Source organism: Pinus tabuliformis, chromosome 1_2 (assembly GCF_031772625.1).
Source record: "Pinus tabuliformis cultivar Carrire ecotype Pingquan chromosome 1_2, CPIR1, whole genome shotgun sequence".
Taxonomy (NCBI): domain Eukaryota; kingdom Viridiplantae; phylum Streptophyta; class Pinopsida; order Pinales; family Pinaceae; genus Pinus; species Pinus tabuliformis.
Window position 1 is genome coordinate 122,225,625 of NC_142298.1, and position 20,572 is coordinate 122,246,196.

Below are 20,572 nucleotides of genomic sequence, written 5' to 3' on the forward strand. Positions count from 1 at the left end.
TGAATGTGATAGTGAAAATGCATTTATTTGGATTCAACCAGATTTTGTAAAAACAACATCTCTCAAAAACCAATCAAAGATGATGAGGATGATCAATTATCTTTCGAGAATGAGCATCTAAGTCATCCAAATAAGCTTCGATGATATGTTTGATATCGTGGAAAGTGTAGGACATAGCCCACTGAAAAGTAGTTCCAGCATTTTTAAGGCCAAAAGGTATATTTTTGTATGAAAAAGTATCCTAGGGACAGATAAAAGTTGTCTTACACTGATATTCAGGATGGATAGTAATTTGATTATAACTTGAGAAACCATCCATGAAGGAGAAAATCTCATTTCCCATACATCCATCGATAATCTGATCAATAAACAGTGTGGGGAAATTATCTTTAAGACAAGAATTATTTAAATCCCTAAAGTCTATGCATACGCAGATTGTTCCTTGTTTCTTATCAACTGGGACTATATTTGAGACCCACTCAGTCAACGGAGCGGGGTATATAAAACCTACCTCAAGAAATTTCTCAACTTCAGCTTTGATAGCTTCCACTTTCCTAGGGTTTACCGGTCAAATATTTTTCCATATAGGCTTCACGTTCATGTCAGCCTTGATCTCATGTTAGACTATTGATGTATCAATTCTAGGAATTTCCTCATAAGACCAAGCAAACACATCATGAAATTCTTTAAAAATATCAGTATAGATTTGAATTTCTTCAGGGGAGCATTTGGCTCCAATGAAAACATTCTCGATTATATTAGGATTCCTGGAGATGTTCCCCGAAGTAGTTTCTGAAGTAACAGGCATGTTACCTTCAACAAAAACCTGTGCTAGAGCCCAGGGGTTTAAAACTGTGTGAACATCACCAGTTGAGAAAGGACTAGACAAACTTGATTCTACTTCATGCAAGTCTAGGAGAAAATATGACCGATGATGCAAATCATCCCATGGTTTGTCTATACCCATCATTTCTTCTAGGATTGCTTCCTCATATGGTAAAAGAGTATCAGGGTAGTCCATAGAAGAAGTAGAGTCAAGAGTGCAAGTCGGAGCCACATATCCATCCAATTCCTCTGGTGAAAATGGAGTAAGATCATAATCTGTTTGTTAACAAAAAATTGATAAGAAATTTTAGCTGTAGACATAGGATATGCCATTCCATCTACTTTCCCTGCTTCTAATGTGGTGGTAGAAGAGGGTAATAGCCAAGAATCTGAAAAATAATGAGTTCTAAAAAAATCTCTTCGAGAAGGAGTCTTGGACGATGAAATGGCATTTATTCGAGCCATAGGAGAAGGAAGATCAAACGTACCCATCAATGAGGAATATATTCCAACTCCTAAATTCTCAACAGGTTGCTTGCGGTTATTCACCAAGGGAATGGAGAAATCAGAGGATGTATTGGATTCTTTCAAACAATACTCCATCTGATCAACAGTAATAATTCTCCCTTCACGACGAAAGCGTAGGATTCGAAATAATGATGATACAATGACATCCATTTCATAAATCCCATTCTTCCCCAATAGATGATTATAATCCAAATTTGCATCAACTATTTCCACCTCTATATTGACAACCTTTCCCCCAACATAGATAGGAAAGGCTGGAATTACTCCATGTGGCCTATGAGAATGACCATCAAATGCAGTCAAGAGAGTAGGTGAAGTAACAACTTGAGGAGATCCGATAGCTTTCCAACATACGATAGATATGACACATGTGGAAGCTCCCTCATAAACTACAGTTCGAAAGATATTGATCTTTCGATATGTAGATTTAATTTGAAAATCCATGTGATGAGGTAATTTCTTCTTAATATTTTACATGTCAAATGTAAGAATAAGAGAGTTTTTCGGATATATAGCCCCGATCGCAGTGAGTAATGCACTCCTTTATGTCGGACACGACTGGAGTACCTCTAACACAGACATCGCATAAGGGATTTGGGCTAGATCTTCGATAATGGAGTAGTTATGGGCATCCCTCACATTAGGGTTAATTGTTGAACTTTTTGCAAAGCCTTTTGGCATCCGAGGTATAGACTTAATTTTGGGCCTCTCAATATGGAGTGGATATGAAACATCGGGAGCAACCTTAGCCTTAGAGGATTCTGGTTCACCATAATCATGTGATCTTGTAGCAAAGTAGACATGAGTACTCATCATATATATATTTGATGTATTTTCCCCTTCCTAGTTGGCCCCTGTGGGCTTTGCAATACTAGCATTCGCACCAGCAAACATTGTTTCCCTTGGAGAAAAGGGTTAGTTAGAATTGCTTGGGAGCTAAAAGAACCCTACTGCACTAACAAGCATTGAGCATCCCAAATATTAGGCAAAAGATGAGTTAAATGGTCTCCATTGCACAATTTGCAAGGGAACTTAACTTTATTTTTAGACTCATTTTTACCCTCCCCAGTATTATTACTGGGTTTATTTCACATTTATTGGCATTACCCTTCCCATCCTTATCTTTATTCTTACCTCATCCCTTCTATTCCCATCAGATTGTTGATTTCCTTTGGGGTTGGAAGATTAGAAAACATTAATAGCTAAACGTTGGGAAGGCATAGACACTGATGGAGATTCCTGAATTTAAGAAGTAGTGTGTAAAGACAACTACTACAATTGACTTAGCAGGTTAGTCATACTACTATCGATCGATCCAACAACTCCATCGGCATGGGGGCTTGGCTTCAGTTTAGCTAAATCGATCTTGGACCAATATGCATTAGGAAAATATTCTCAAGAATCATAGACTAGGAATATATGAGTTCTAATTTTTGGGCTCTAGAGATAACCTGTTCTTCAGTAAACACTCCAAAGAGTGATTGCACTGACAGAATCATCAAACTTTAATGTACTAGATCCAGAGACAGAGTTACTAATGGCCATAACTAAACCATTCCAGCTTTCTGGCAATGAGCACAGAAATAACAGAGCCCTAACTTCATCATCAAAAGTTACCCCTATAGACATTAACTAACTCGTAACTATATTAAATTCATTTAAATGATCAGCAACAGACCCACCTTCTGACATTTTCCTATTAAATAAACACTTCATAAGAAATACCTTATTTGAGGCTGAGGGTTTTTCATATAGTTTGGCCAAAGTCGATATTAAACCCTCTATTGTTATTTCCTTTGAAATATTGAACGCTATCGATGCCGCTAGGCACAACCATATTGTTCCAAGTGCCTTTCTGGTAATAATATCGCACTCTCTGTCTGTCATACTCGTCAGCTTATTTTCCTTTCCACTCAATGGTTGGTACAGATCTCTCTGATATAGATAATCTTCCATCTGCATCTTCCACAACTGGTAGTTTTGGCCATTAAATTTTTCAACCCTAAATCTACCATCTTCCGCCATTGCTCCCACTCGAACTAGGAACCCTTCTCTCATGCTAGTTTATTAGCCAAATAGACCTTCGGCTGTGATACCAGTTGTTAGAAAATTATATATTACAGAGAAACGAAACATATAAATTATATTTGAGAAATACAAACACAAAGAACACATAAAACAAGAGAGACATAGATATACGTGGTTCACCCAATTTGTGCTACATCCACAGAGAAACAGCCAGCCCTTCCTTTTATATTATCTGGCAAACTGAAGAGATACAACCTACAATAGATCCGTTGTAATTACCTCTTCGCTCTCACACAATATCCTCTCTCTTTTCACTCAGAATATAGATATACATAGACAAAATACAATTCCCTCATATATAGTGAGGGGTTGCCTTCTAGGGAAAAAAGCCCTAAATTAAACATAACTTCTACCCTCAGATCTTCGCCTAATGAACGACCCAGATTGACTATGAAATTACAACATTTTACAAGGCAATTTTACATCTATTTTTAGCATCGAGGGCGTTTCTCCACATCCCCTGCCAGGGGGGGCTCCCAAAGGTTGCAGGTGCCCCCCGTAGATCCCCTGCAGCGTAAATGTTACGGGCGGTGTTACCGCCACACTATGAATTGGGGTCCAATGTGGTGATACCTATGAATAAATAACATAATCATGCTCCACACCCAACAGTTTTAGAAACCATTCGAGAAGGAATTCATTAGGAATATAGGCTTTTATGAGCCTCTTCCTTCTCGTCATTCCTGAATATGGTCAGAAATGTGAGTTGTTATATATTGGTGGAAAGTAGCCAATAGCTCAGTTCCAACATCATATTGAATAGGCAACTCGAAATGGTTCAAAAATATAGTAGCCAATTCACCAAATGAAGCAAAGGTACCCCCATTAAGCTCTTTATACCATTTAGCAGCAATTCCAGTTAAGGTGCGTTGAAACAATCTCAACCTGATTGAATCATCAATTAGGGAGTTAGAGGAAGACCATAAATGAAATTTTGTTATATGGTTAGTTAGTTCCTCCCTAGGATTTCATTATAACTTTTGAATATTCGATGGAAGTTTGGTAGCAACTGGAGGCCATGCCAGATTATATTGGATAGGATTATTCATTCATTTTTTATAGATCTAGAAAATTTAGGGTTTCCAGGAATAGTAAGCGCGAAGGAGCTTGAGAATTTCATTCACTATGAGACGAATTCCCAACAGTCTGAAAATAATATCCTGGATTTATTGAGGCACCAGGTTTCTAAGGATTCCTTGTAGAAGGGACTGAACCGTAAGGAAAACCTTGTGGTCCAGAGAAATTCATAGTTTTACCAACTCCTGTCATAAATTTACCATAACCAGGAATATTTCCCCCAAGCGAAGTGTTAAAAGGAGAGGAGAGACCTTGATAAGGGTTCCATGCAGTAGCGAAGGTAGAAAACGTCTTAAAGGAACTTACGGAGGAGTATATCATGTTCCCTTGTTGACCAAATGAAAATTGATTCCTGGTTCCTACACAACTAAAAGTAGCGTTAGTCCACCCTTGAAAAGGATTATAAATTTTTCCATGAGTGGAAGAAGGAAGATATCCTAAAAAACGATTATAATGAGGACTATGACCACTCCCAAAAGGAAAAACCTAAAAAGAGGGTGAACCACTAACCATAGAAGTAATGGTTGTAGAAACAGTGGATGGGATGGATAGAGGAACCGAAAAAATTACACTAGAAAACATTCCAAAGGGGAAAGACTCAGTGTGGGAAGCGAAATCCTGGTTGTCCCAACTCGAAGATGGAATGCAAGAGCCAAATATTTTTTTACTAGGAGTGATAGTAGATATAGAAATAGTACCTTATCCTTGAAATAAAAGAGCAGTATTCTCACCAGTAGCACTCATAGCCAGATTTGGGCTCCCAATAATGTTCAATGAAGGAAAAGGACGATAAAAACTAGGGCTTTCTGGCCTATGAGTCGGGGTCCCAATGTATAAAAGAACATCTAGATAATTAGGAGGAAGATGTGAATAAGGAGTCACAGGTGACTCAAAAATCTCTTCAACCTCAACTTCATCTTCCGATTGGAAGAGGACCCTAGAAAGGACAGGGGTATCCCTATCCAAATCATGACTTGAACTAGGTCTACCCTGTGAGACTATAGCCTGATGCAGAGGATCAATCTTTGATGTATTCGCTGCTACTGATTGGAAATCACCAACGAAATTTCTCCTACACCTTCTAGAAGAAGGCTCGACACTCATATGTGAGAGCCCACGAAGCCTCCTGGACCAACGAACTGGTCGATCAACCACTTTTAAATATTATGAGAACTTGTAAAGACTCAAAAAATTACAAAGCTATAGCTATCTAGGAGCAAAGAGAAATCACTAAAATATCCCTAAATATTCAAAAAATCAAGCTACTTTTAGGTATTTTTGCTCCGGTTGATTAGGACTGGAGACCAAAATACAAAATAGTGATATAAAGGACCTTCTGAAGATAGTTTGGTGTAATGCTAGCCCGAGCCTACCAGCAAAGGTAACAGAAATAGTTACGCTGACCTCCATTTAAAATCCTTCTTGAGTGCAAGTACCCAAGCTTCGCAAGGGTACCCTTGAGAAGTGCTAATGAGAGTGATGCAACATCTACCACAGGTACCACAGATATTCCCCCCCATAGTCACCTATGTGGGTGCTATGAAAGGAAAGTATGGACACTAGTTTGTATCGGTAGCTAGGAAAAATAGTCTTTGGTCGAGATCCAACAAGTCAGAGAGGGGGTACCTCTTTTTCCTGCCTTCACTCGCCCTCATGCTTAACTCTGAGAAGAGAAGATATTTCCTAGTAAACTTCATGATATTGGATTTCACTATTTTAATCAACTTCTACGTTTTGAATTTAGAGTGGCCTTGGAGATTTACCTCTCGACTTGCCTATTACAAGGCCCTAATATGACCTAGACTAGTTGATGTTTCTAGTGACAAATCAAAAAATATTCTAGTTCATTTTAAATTATGTGATTAATTTTAATGGATTTTCTTTAGGTTAGGGGTAAGATGGAAGTCCAACTTTATGACGTTATGGACACAAAATAAATGAATAGAAAACCTAGCTATATGCGCATGCAACATTTTTCTTCCGATGAAAATATATTTCTACAAGGTTCTATGAACAAACTATGAAAGCAAAAATCTATTTTTATTTTCTCAAAACACATGCTCACACATTCAAAATCTACAAAAAGTACTAAAAGTTATTTATAGTGCAACTATGATAATGCAAACTAAATTTCTAATGCAAGATTCAAAAGAATACTTTAGAAACAAACAAATGTATTTCTTAAAACAAACAAGAGGCCAAACATGACAAGAGGAAGAACAACTTCACTCACAAATTCTTCCCAAAATCAAGCGAATTCAACCCAATGAAAAGAGTTCACATTTTCTCCAAACAATAAAAATACCAAAAACAAAACCAAAAAGGAAAAATTATGGAAACAAAACAATGTTTTTATCTTTTTATTTTTAAGGACACAAAAGAGTTTTCGAGAAAGCAAAAAACTACTAAAGGCTTCAAAATCAAATTCAAGCATAAAGAATCTCAAACTTCACAAGCCATAGATATCACAAGATTCATAAGACTTAGAATGTCCAAAGGCTACAAAGTCAAATGAAATGATCTGAAGAGTAGCATACAAACTCTAGCGAATAAAAAAGAATTCAAGAAAACTAAGAAAACTTTGCAAGGTTGCAAGAAAAAAATTCTGAAAAATTAAGAAAAATGAAAGAACAAAAACTTTTAGAAAAGCAAGGCAAAGTAATGAAAAGGTTGGGTTATAAATGAATTAAAACCAATTATTTGTTCCAAAAACTCAAAAGAGTCAATAACTTCACCGAGAAGCCTGGAACAAAAACACATAAACCAACACCTTACCAAAAAGCGAACTGTAGGTTGATTAGGTCTTTTCATAAACAGAGAAAAAAAACTGATAATATGTCAGAAGGAAGACATTCCAAGGCACTCAATGACTAAAAATAAGGAAGAAACATCAGGAAAAACCCCTTACTAGCCTTAGGATTTGAAAAAATTGAATAAAATTAGCCATATGTGACTGTGAAGTCACGGACCCACGTGTATACGCAAATTTTCTCAAGGAAACAAGTGTATACGCATGTTTCTTTGCACAAAAATGCATGTATAAACGACTGTATAGACTAAAACTCGCGTATATAAAAGCTAGTAAAGAAAAAATAAAAATTTAGGTCTGATCCAAAAGATCAGATTGTTTGGCCAGGTTGTAGACAAGTCAAAGATACTAGAAAGACAGGGAATAAAACAAGAAAGCCCAGATCAAGCAAGAAAACAACCCAAACTAGGAAATATTATAGGTATTCCCCAGTGGAGTTGCCAATTCTATTACGGTAATAATACACCCTAGGGTATGGGTTGAGCACCCCAATAGAGAGGAGGGCATACACCAACAAGAAGAAAACAAACAGGCAACCTTAATACTTAAACTATTGAAGTATGAAGAAGAAGTATTACTTGGAGGTCCTATGTTTGAGGTCATTCTCGTAGGTTCCAAACACTTTTCTTCCTCCAATGCCTTAAAACCTACAACTCATTCAAGAAAAGAATATACAACAACAATAATAGAAAGCATGTTCATGATATAAGTGTTAGATCATATAAACATATAAGCATAAAACATGAAATCATGCATCAATTAGATATAAACATGAAATAAATCATTAAGATCTAATCATCAGGAACAAGACATGGCTTCTTTATTGATGACAGCCAAAGAATATGGAATAATGCAAACTGATCCTTCTTCGACTCCAAGCAAAACTTTTGTCCAGATCCGTCCAGCCCAAGTCTCAACAATCCTCTTTCAAAAGCATACACATGGATGCCATATAAAGGCGACGGACATAAGAATGAGGAAACATGATTTTCCTATACTTGGGAGTGCAGGAGGTACAGGGATAAACTCGGACTTGATAAGGGACAACTTGGATATAATATCAATATCCTATCTCTCTCTCTCCTTAGGCCTTCCCCATGAGGTGTATTTATACGACCTCAAATCAATTTTTTCAGTTGGGAAACAATTAGTCCATAGGCTCTTGTAGGTAGGCTTCTGGTGTAACCTTTAAGCCCCACACAAATAATAGGGATTTTATATTTTTTTAATATTTTAAATCATATACGCAGGTTGGGTATAGCTGAACCCGCATGTGCACCCACTTTTTACAAGGTAGAGTCACATATGGAATTTAAAATAATGTTTTTTAATATTTGGACCAAGTTTGATGGGAAAGGGTTGCCCAAGGCCATGACTTAGAACATCAAGTATACAAAGGTGGTAAATGATGCTATAACAATAAATACTATAACCTTATGGTCCTTATATTAACCACTCCTCTTACCCATAAATTTTATAATGGCTAATAAATGTTCTAGCTAATAAATTTCTTATACTAACAAGGGTTGTAGACAGTGGTTATCCCTACTGAGTAAAATCAAATATTCAAGAGAGACATATTCCATAAATCAACAGATTCCATAAATTAAAAGGGAAATTAGAAGGTAATAAATTCAAGCCTGTTAGATAATACACAATTATAAAATGCCATTTCCATCGGCAAAATAAGAACCAACTCCAGTAAGTGCTTAATAAACTTCAACTTCAGCGTTTCCGAGTCTTAAACCAAATACCTTCAAAAAAATTGCATGAATATTGTAATGATTCAATAAAATAAAACAAATATGACAACTCCATAATGTGAACATGATGGCATTAGATCAAACCTAGGGAATAGAAATGTATAAAAAACTGTGAATGGAATGCAAATCAATATGATATGGAATTACTGCACTGAACCACATATATGGATGGTAGATAGCATAGTTACCGACATTGAGGAAATTAAGAATTACAGAAACAACCCAAACCTCACAAAAACCTGACAAAATGAAGGATTAAACTAAGTTTGAGTAGTTGTACCACTGCAGGTTCCTACTATTGTGGAGAACAATCAAGTAAAATTTCCTAATCACACTCAGAGGAACACTCCTAAATATATCAAATATATCACTATTAAGTATCCATGTATACTTCTAATGAGGAAGAAAACTTAAGGATTGTTCATGTTAGAAGCCTACATAAGCCAAACAAGCCTCGTGTTGCCTTAGATAAATCGTCGACCGTCTTGCTGCTACAGTACACCGAGAACAACACTCAGAGAGATTACTTGCGCGTACGATAGGGTAGTCCGGTAGTACAACTAAGGGTACGATTGATCCTCAGTTAGTGCCCTGAAATATTGGGCCGAGTACTATTGTTGGACCCTTATGTATATTGTGATCATTAGCACCTAACACTCCTTTGAGACCATATTTCCCTCGACTCTCTAAAGATTGCCCATTATCTTATATGCCAGATCAGATCAAGTAGTTGGGGTTTTGTCACCGCCACAATCCAACTCACATTTAGTATTTGGGGGTTTCACAGGAAGATCTGACCATTTGTGCAGTGAGGCTTGTGGCTCCTCTAGTCTGGCCATATTTTCGCAGGACATTGGGCACGATCAAGATTTCTAGAATTTGGCCACTGTAGTATTGATCAGCGGGGAGTAAAAATCCATTCGGAGTAAAATAAAAATAAAAAATATAATAAAATAAAAAAAATTGAGGCCTTCCCGGGATGCTTACAAGACACTTAGCCCATAAGAGTCAGGACGACAAGATGATCATCGTGGTACCATTCACTTGTCAGCTTCAATTTTCGGGTGGTCCCAAATTTTTTCAAAGTGACGACAAGTGACTGAGATCTGTGTATGGTATCAACCAGAGCTCAAGTCATCGCTAACGAGAAGATCGAGGACCTTGAAAAAAAGTTGGATTATTTGCAGAGCCTAACAGACAAGATGCAGCAATTCATGGCACAATTCAAGCTGGGCGCATTGGGGTTACATTTGGAAGCACATGGTATTAATGAATACCTTGAAGGAGAATCTAGCCATCATATTCACTTCCCTGGAAATCACCAACATTCCCACCCTCACCCACCCAAGCTGGACATGTATAAATTTGATGGCTCTAATCCGGCATTATGGGTAGCACAAATGGATCAATATTTCATTCTGAATTATATCCAAGATGATCAAACTAAACTACATGTGGGAGCCCTTTACTTGGACCAAGAGAGATGGCAATGATGGCAGTCGCATCAGAAATGATATTCGAGGAACATAACTTGGCAGGTGTTATCAAAATCTCTTTGTGATCACTTTGACAGAGAATCTAACTTTTTGGGTCATCTTACTAAGCTTCGACAGACAAGCACAGTAAAAGACTACATTGCATCCTTTGAGACATTGGCCATCCACATAGAGGTTCTGGGAGATGAATTCTACTTGGAATATTTTCTAAGTGGCATCAAAGAAGCCATCCAAGCCCATGTCTAGATGCACCACCCACCTACATGGATGGACGTTTGCACAAAGGCTATCGAAGTGGAACGTGCTTTAGCAACCCAGTCATATCATCTAAATTTCATAGCCAAGAGACACCCCACCTAGGCTCAGGGCCCCTACCCAAACACTTAAGGTTCAAAAGGTGTCTCCTACAGAAATGGCTAAAAGAAGAAAATAAGGATTGTGCTACCACTGTGATAAAAAATACACCCCCAGGCATAAATGCAAGGAACCCAAATTCTTTCAAATTGATGTTATTAATCACAACTCATCTAAGGAATCCCCACCCCTTGAGGGACTAGAGGACGAAGTTGAGGAAACATAGTAGGACAATGAACTCCCAGCTATGCCAGAGGAACCAATTATCTCACTACATGCTTTGGCAGGCATTTCTGTGCCCCAAACTCTCAAAATCAGAGGCTTTATTAAACATCTCCCTATAGTGGTATTGATTAATAGTAGCAGCACTCATAACCTTATCCATCAACGAGTCATTGAAGTTGTTCATTGTTTTGTCAAGGAAGTCTCTAATGTCCAAGTCCAGATTGCTGATGGAAGGACAATCAAACATGAAGGTAGCTGCAAAAATATCAAACTTCAGATGGGAGACTACCACCTAAAGACCGACATGCTTTTGATTAACCTCGCTAGTTGTGACATTTTCTTGGGTGCTGAATGGCTTCGCACACTAGGCCCAATCACCATGGATTTCCAAGAGTTATATATGAGCTTGAACTAGAATGACCACATGTATACCCTCTGTGGACTCCAAGCAGGTGCTCCTTCTATCATCAACTCACATCGCATGGAAAATTTGTTGAAAAAGGGCCATCATGGAGTTATCACCCAGTTTAATGCCATCCAGGCTATCGAGCCCACTACTCTTCATATTCATCCTGACATGCAATAGGTCTTAAATCGCCACTAGTAGGTATTTGACAAACCTAAGGAGCTTCCATCGTCTAGAGGGGAACATGATCATAGCATCACTTTGGTCCTAGGGGCACGACCATGGAATTTGCGCCCATATCGATATCCCTTCACCCAAAAGAATGAAATTGAAAAAATCATCAAGGAACTCCTTGAAGTTGGTGTCATTCATCCTAGCATCAGTCCTTATTCATCACCAGTGGTCATGGTGCTCAAGAAATATGGGGAGTGGCACATGTGTCCATATTTTAGGGCCCTCAACAAGCTCACTGTCAAAGACAAATTCCCTGTCTGAGTTTTTGATGATATGCTTGATGAACTGCATGGTGCTCAATTCTTTACTAAGCTAGATATTCGCTTCGTCTATCACCAAATACGCATGAAAGAAGTAGACATTCCCAAGACTGCTTTCCAAACTCATGAAGTCCATTATGAATTCTTGGATATGCCATTTGGTCTCTATAATGCCCCATCCACTTTTTAAAGCCTCATGAATCACCTCCTCAAACCATATCTCTGAAAATTTGTCCTCGTTTTCTTTGGTGACCTCATCTACAAGCTAAACTAGCAAAAGCATCTTCAACATGTACACCTGCTCTTTCAATTGCTCTGAAATCACAAATTATTTGTCAAATTGTCCAAGTGCTCTTTCGACATGGAAGAAGTCGAGTATTTGGGCGACATTGTGGGTCATGAAGATGTCCATTTGGATCCCAAAAAGATATAGGAAATGCAAGATTGGCCCCAACCAAAAACCTTCAAGAGTTTGAGGGGATTCTTAGGTCTCACCAGCTACTATTGCAAATTTGTTCGCAATTATGGTCGCATTGCTAGACCCCTCACTAACCTTCTCAAGAAAAATTCATTCCTCTGGAATTATGCAACATAACAGGCATTTACGGATTGAATTTGATGCTTCAGGTACTGGTACTGGTGCGGTCTTAATGCAACAAGGTCAACCCTTAGCTTTCACCAGCCAAAAACTGAGTGGGAAACATCCAGGACAATCGACCTATGAGAAAGAGATGATGGCCATCTTACATGCAGTAGATACCTAGCGACCATACTTATTGGGGCGGCATTTCTAAATTTGTACAGACCATCAAAGCCTCAAATATTTTTTTGAGCAACTTCTATCCTCACCGCAGCAAAATAAATGGCTGGCCAAAATGTTGGGATATGATTATGAGATAATTTACAAGAAAGGGTGTGAAAATGTAGTAGTGGATGCTTTATCATGCCAATTTGAGGATGAAATCACCCTACTATCAATCTCTCTTTCCATACCTGAATTGATTGAAGAAGCCCGCAAGGAATGGTTTTCACACCCCTCTCTCTCCCAACTCATTCATAACTTGAGAGCGCATCCTAATTCCTCATTTGGCTACTCGTGAAAGGATGATATTCTTCGATACAAGGATAGAGTAGTTATATCACTGAAATCCACCCTCAAAATGCGCATTTTAGCAGAGATGCACTCATCTCCCATTGCAGGCCATGTAGGCTTTCATAAGACTTATGCTCGCACTCGTCGTTGTTTCTTTTGGACATGCATGAAAACTAGCATTCTTACTTTTGTAGATGAATGTGAGGTGTGTCAAAGCCACAAAGGAGAAAAAATCAAGTCACCAAGAACCTTACAACCATTGCCAATCCCTGCCTTAGTATGGATGGATGTTTCTATGGATTTCATTATTGGTCTCCCGAAGTCAAGAAACAAGTAAGTCATCATGGTGGTTGTGGACAGACTTTCTAAATATGCTCATTTTTTCACTCTACCCCACCCATTTACCCCCACTTTGGTGGCTCAAGCTTTCATGGACCAAATCTTCAAACTGCATGGCATGCCCACTTCCATTGTGTCTAATCTTGATCCGAATTTCACCATTAACTTTTGGCAAGAACCTTTCAAGCTACAAGGCATCGAAATCCAACTAAGTACTTCCTATCATCCCCAAACTGATGGTCAAACTGAAGCTATCAAAAAATGTTTCGAGACAAACCTAAGGTGCTTCACTTCAAAAAAGCAACATCAATGGGTACATTGGATACCTCTAGTTGAATGCTGGTATAACATTGACTATCATGTAGCCACCAAGATGACTCCATATGAAGTAGTGTATGGCCAAATCGCACCTTCACCTATTTCTTATGTTCCTAGATGCTCTAAGGTGCATGCAGTGATCAACTCCTACAGAACAGTGCAGCCATGATATCCCATCTCAAAGATAATCTCCATCAAGATTAGAATCGAATGAAGCAACAGGAAAACCAACATCGTTCAAAGTGCACATTTCAAGAAGGGGATCAGGTATTCCTGCAGTTGAAACCATATAAGAAAACATCACTCAAAGAAAAGGGCTACCAAAAATTTGCTCCAAAATTCTACAAACCTTATGAAATACTTCAGTGCATTGGAGCAGTAGCCTACAAGTTGTCCTTGTGACCCACTTCAAAAATACATCCAGTCTTCCATGTATCATGCTTCAAGAAAGTGGTGGGTAACAATTGCAGAATTCAAACCAGTCTACCTAAATTGGATGAAGAAGGTTCACTTTGGCTCCAACCTGAATAGGTCCTTGATATGCGAGAAAAACATATGTGCAGTCGTACGATCAAGGAAGTCCTCGTCAAGTGGAAAGACACCTCTCCAAAAGATGCAGCCTGGGAACCAAGTACTATTCTTTAATAGTTTCTGCAGCTTCATCCTTGAGGACAAGGCTTCTTTTGATGGGGGAGGGCATGTTAGGTTCCAACCCTAACCCCTTTATTTATGTAATATGGTCGATTCATAGTTATAGTTAGTTAAAGAGTCAATAAAGCATGTATTAATAACTGCAAGTGGTTGACCCGCATTTAAGAAAGGGACCACAGTTAGTTGTAAATGGGCCATGGTATTATATAGATGGTATTGAGAGAACCATGGTAATGACACATAATATTGTATGAATGAATCTTATATAAAAGATAGAGACTCCCCATTGATATATATCGAGTCTTATTTTGTAATCGAGCTGTGCTCTACTGGAGGTTTCCCCCTCGAAGATGCAAGTGAACATTGCTTTCATCTCTAAATAATAAAATACTTTCTGTTTTTCTCATTGGTTCTGTGCTCTGGGTTGTATTTCTTCGCATATTTGGTATTCTGGAATTTTTCACAGGTCAAGAGCATAACAGGAGTGGCATTCTTTTAGTTTACAACTAGGTTAATTTGCAGGATTTTGAGTGTGGTATCTTCTTTGACGTATTGGTCTACAAAATTAATAGGCTAGAGGTACAGTAGAATGTGAACCCCAATGGCATTGCATTTTCCCACCTTTCCATTGCAAGTAATGGTTATGTAGAAATCATCTATCTTCCCATCGCTAATGCCTGTGTGGTTTTCACGGAAAATATGAACAAATACATGGATTACAAGCTCGACCATCACTACCTAGAGCATGAAGCCCTGACTTAGGCAGGGAGCCTCTTCCTCAATTGTGTTATTATCCTGCAATGCCTTCAAATTATGAGGAGTGATTTCTATTTCCTATGATCATGTGGAAGAGCCCAACTAATTCCAACACCATTTGGACTGCATTTTCTTGCAATAATTCCTCATGCCTCATCCAGAGGAAATGCTTAAAGGTCCTTGACAACTATAAACTATAAATATTGCTTCAATCCTGAGGGACAAGAGGTACCAATATATATCCTTATGATAGGGAAAAATAAAAAAGAACCCTCTAGGCCATATTTTCTAGTAAACATGATTTCCTTAATATACCTCAATGCATTAGTGACAACGAGATACTTACCAACAAAGTAGAAGTCCTCACGCTAATAAACCAAAAAGGCTGGAAGACATGCATTTGGCTTCCATTAGAGGATAACATTGTGCATGTTAAAGAAGGTTAAATTTCTCAAGCAGCAACAACCTCAGATATGATGATTTTTTTTCTTGTTTTGTTTTTTCTCTTTCTATAAATTGTATATATATCATCCTTGTTTCATGTCTTGGGTTTTAACAAAATATGGTCATTTTTAAATGGAATCCTTATTTACCAGTTTACTCGTGGTTTTAAATGAAATCCATTATCTTCATGCTAGCTCATGGTTTTGAATTGTAATAGACAAAAATTACCTGCGAAGTCATTCGTTCATGAACCCATGATTCCAATGTTGAACTAGCTCATGCATAGATGATTAGACGGGCATGAGAAATTCATTAAAGCAATCATATACCTAAGCTAGCTGCTTCAAACATGCAGCTAACTGAGATGGAGAGGTAGGTACTCTTTGAGATGTTATATGAGAGGATAGGGGTAGAATCTTGACCTTACACATACTCATAAATTCAGGTAACTGATATTTGTAATTCATAGAACATAATGAGTTCATAATTGAAACCAAAATTTTACCAATAAGAATATTATAATGATTTACTTGTGATCTTCCTTCTGTGGTCCAGTGATGGAAATGAAAAGCCACATGATGCATGTGATGTAGATGAAGAGTCGTGAGAGACCTCTCCTTTCCTAGTGGTTCTCCTTTGGTTCTCCTTTGTTGGTGGTTCTCAGAGCCAAATACAACAATGTGTTATGTTATGGTGGATAACTATTAACCAAGGATGAGGTTGTGAGGAAAGGGTGAAGTAGTGGAAATGTGGAGAGGTGGTTTGAAGTAAAATGACAAATGATAGTGTCCATGGAAGATGACAACTCAAAGAGCCACCATGAACATGGCAGAAGGAGAACATGCAGAATTTTCTCTCCCCATTGGACATGATCTAACGTGCAACTTTGGTTAAAGTTTCGTGGCTTTTATATGAATTATTATTTGAATTAATAGATAAGACATGAACTTTGGTTAAATTTTTTGTTTCTATGAATTAATAAACAAGACATAAACAAAGTTAAGGATCTTCTTGTATCTTCCTATTAGAATTTGGATAAAAAGACTTTGCATATCTAACGTTGCCTAGGGACACAAAAAGTTTCGAAAAAGAGGGCGATTTGAAAACTTTGGTTAAAATTTTGGTGCAGCCACTAGAAAATTTGGTTAAAATTTTGAAAGAAGGTGAAATGTTTGGTCAAAGAAAGGTTTAATTACCACTCAACACTCTAGCAATCACTAGAGGCACTGAAGTGCTGAAAACGGGGACTAATAATACCTAGTAGTGACTAGAGTCCGTGGAGTGTTGAAAACAAACACCAATAATACCCCCAAATTGCATAATCTTTGAATAGTTATACTTTATGCTACTTATTATTATTATTATATTAATAATACCTTCAACTCCATAATCTTAGAATACTTCTACTTTATGCTAATAATTATTATAACATTTCTCTATATTCCAATAACCTCTCTAATAATATAATATTGAGTTTAATATTTTAGGGTTTATAATATTGTGGTTTATATTATTGGGTTCATAATATTAGGATTTAATATTGGAATTATAATATTTAGTTTAATAGTAATGTTTAATATGAGCATTTATAATATTGTGTTTATCATTAGGGTTTATAATATTATAGGGTTTATTAGGGTTTATTAAACACAATGTTCATACTATTATTAGGGTTTAAAATTAAGGTTCATACTATTAGTATTTAATAATGTGTTTACAATATCGGGTTTAATATTAGGGTTTATCATATTAAGTTTATAACATTGTGTTTAATATTAAGGTTTATACTATTGGGTTTAATATTAGGGTTTCTAGTACTAGGTTTATAACTAAAGTTTAATATTAAAGTTTATAATATTTGGTTGTATATATTATATAGCAATTAGTATTAATATTTTTTTTCCATTGGAAAAATCATGATTTTATTCATATTGAGTAAAATTACATGTTGTAGATGCTGTAATAGCATATGCTGTATCAAAATATAGCAATTAGCACTAATATTTTTTTTTCATTGCAAAAATCATAATTTTATTCATATTGAGTAAAATTACATGTTGTAGATGCTGTAATAGCATATGCTATATCAAAACTTGTCATGCTGTAAATAGGATCTAATAATAATGAACTGTCTATCTACGCTTTCCTACCTTTCTTTTTTTCCACTTTTTGCCAGCCTTCATTGTTGGGCATGGCTGTTACAATAGTCATTTGTGCTTCGTTTGTGGCAGCCAAGAGTTCTTTTTCATAATTTGAGCTTGTTGTAGAGTATGCTCGCTTGCTGCCTCCAATTTCTTACCATGGGGTGTGTTTCTCACATTGCTGCTGCGGGTTGCTTGTCTTTGGATCTATTGCATATTCAATTAGGTTTTCATCATTCTGTAAGTTGTGTGGAATGATTTCTTTGTTGATTTCTGGATTATTTCTTCCATCTTCTGCTTCTTAAAGTATACTGGTGGTTTCTATATTTTTTTCCTCTTCTATATCTTCTACCCATGTGGCTGAAAACTGCCATCCTTTCAGCTTTGGTGGTTGTCTTCTTTTCCTATCTTTTTTGTTTTATGGGCATGCACTCTGAAGATGACTAGTTTGTCGGCATATGTGGCAGCGGAAGGCAATGTTTTCATAATCAAGTGGCTGTGACCATTGCTTTTCATTATGGAGTAAGAGAATGTGATCTGGTAAACCTTGACTTAGATCAACCTCCACACAGATCCTGGCAAAAGTATAGATATCCTTGGACAGGTGCTCGTTGTCTACTTTTAGGAATGTCCCCAAGGCGTTGTCGATGCCTTCCAATACTTTGTAGTGCCAAAAGTGTAGAGGTAAGTTATATAATTTTACCCACAATGGAATTTTGGAAACCACCATGTTGTTTGGGTCGAAATCCGGGAACCAAGATGTCATAAAAAGGCTACCGTTACCCCAGAACCATGGTCCCTCGTTTAGTGCATATTCCTTGTCCTTTATGATGTCAAATTTGAAAATAAAGAATCCCTTTGAACATAGATGGATATCACAGTTTTTTGTCCATATGGAGTAAATCCATTGACAAAGGGCTTTCGGTTTGGGCCAAAAACCATTAAACCTCCATATCACTGCTTTAGTTAAATAATCAGCATGTATTTCATTTACCTCAGGTATGGCAATTGTTGATGCAGGGTTCTGTGTTTTCTACTCAACAATGTAGGCCCCTGGGGTTGTAGCTTGCTATTCTGTTTTCGCTTGAGGTTCCATCTTCCCTTTTACTGCATCTTTGAAGGAAGCAGGTCCTTTTGAGCTTGTGCCGGAACAGCCTCCGTGGAGTCTTGTGCTAAGACAGATTGTTGAGTCATTGCCTATACTGTATTCTTTTAGCTTGCGCTCCTCCTGCAGTACTTTCCCTCTGTAGAGTAGGAGTTGTTTGTATCCTCTGTTTGAGTTTTTTTGTCGCCTCCCATTCCCCTATCTTGATGCATATTGTGTTCCCTCCCATGGATCTGAAAAAGAGAGTACTTTTTCTAACTTCGAGCAGATCCGATGCAGGTGCTTCGGGCTCCAATGTTGGGATGTTTTGTTGATCTGACACGATCATCACATCTCTTTGTTGCGAGCTCCGTTCTATGGTCTGAGGCTGTGATCCAGAGCTGAGAGGAGGTTTTTTGTTATCAGGCATCCAGATCTGGGTTTGGTGTAGATTGATTTGTTTATTGGGCATCAAATCCATTTGGTCAATGGTGTATCTGAGGTTTTTACCTGCATTTTGCTTACCGTTATGTTCTTCTTCAACACATTTTCCCTTTAGTTCAGGCTAGAGGGGTATCTTGGCAGTTGCATGCCTCGAAATCTGTGTTGCATGCTGCCATCCATGGCCAAAAGGAGGCTGTTGGTGTGCAAGCCGCGCGTCCCATGACTAATCACCTGCGTCCCCTTCCGGCGAGATAGCCGCTCTCTTGTCTTTGCGTTTGTGGACGGCGGGTTGATAAGAACCAGGATCTAGCCTTACGGTAGATCAGTGTACCACACCGTAAAAATCGCCCCGTTTCAGGAGAAAAGTGTGTACCCTTGATCTGAATGGGGATCGATCTTCCGCTGTGTATTCACTCTCTCGTTTGTGTCGGAGCCAAATTATCAACTCAGATTCCGCTAACCCAGCTATTGATTTCCTATTGGGGCTTCGTGCTATTCCATTATAGCCCCATTCTCTGGTTTGCAGTGTTATAGCGGCGCCGATCTCTGTTCCAGAAATCCACATAAAAAGGAAAAAACCAGTAATCAGCAGGATATTTGTCTGCAAAATTCTGCGGCGGCTTCACTATCCTTGAAGGGACGACAATTTTGTCTTCATTAGTTGCTGCCGCATAGAAAACTGTCGAGGGAACGATACGCAAGCGTCTCAGAGGCAAAGCTAACCCATTTAAGACGATCGGTGATTTACTAGCTAAAAGCTCTGACTGAGGAACCACGACATGCAGCAGAGCCGACCGGGCTTCCACCTCTGAGCTTCTTAGAAACCCCAACTTCAGCAAAGAATAAGAAACCCCTACTCTCAACCGCGCAACGAAAGCCAGCGATAGTCGTGCGGATTCAGGCTTTAGGTTTAAGGAACCATCTAGAGTTTGGCAAACGCAGAAAAAACGAAGCGAAGCCATTGCTGTCGCAGAGATCTCCCCATCTTCCTCTCTCAAGGGTATCCTTTCCATGAGTCGAATTAGTATTAATATTTATTTTAATTAATATTAATATTAATTAATACTAATATGCCTATATCAATCACATTTATTAATGTAATTATGTTAGTAATTATATAACAACATTTTGTATTTAAATAACTTCTCTAAGAACATAAATCTTGTAATTTTAATCTTCTCCAACCATGATGAATTGTGAAATTTATGATAATTTAGGTAATAACTCCTATACATAC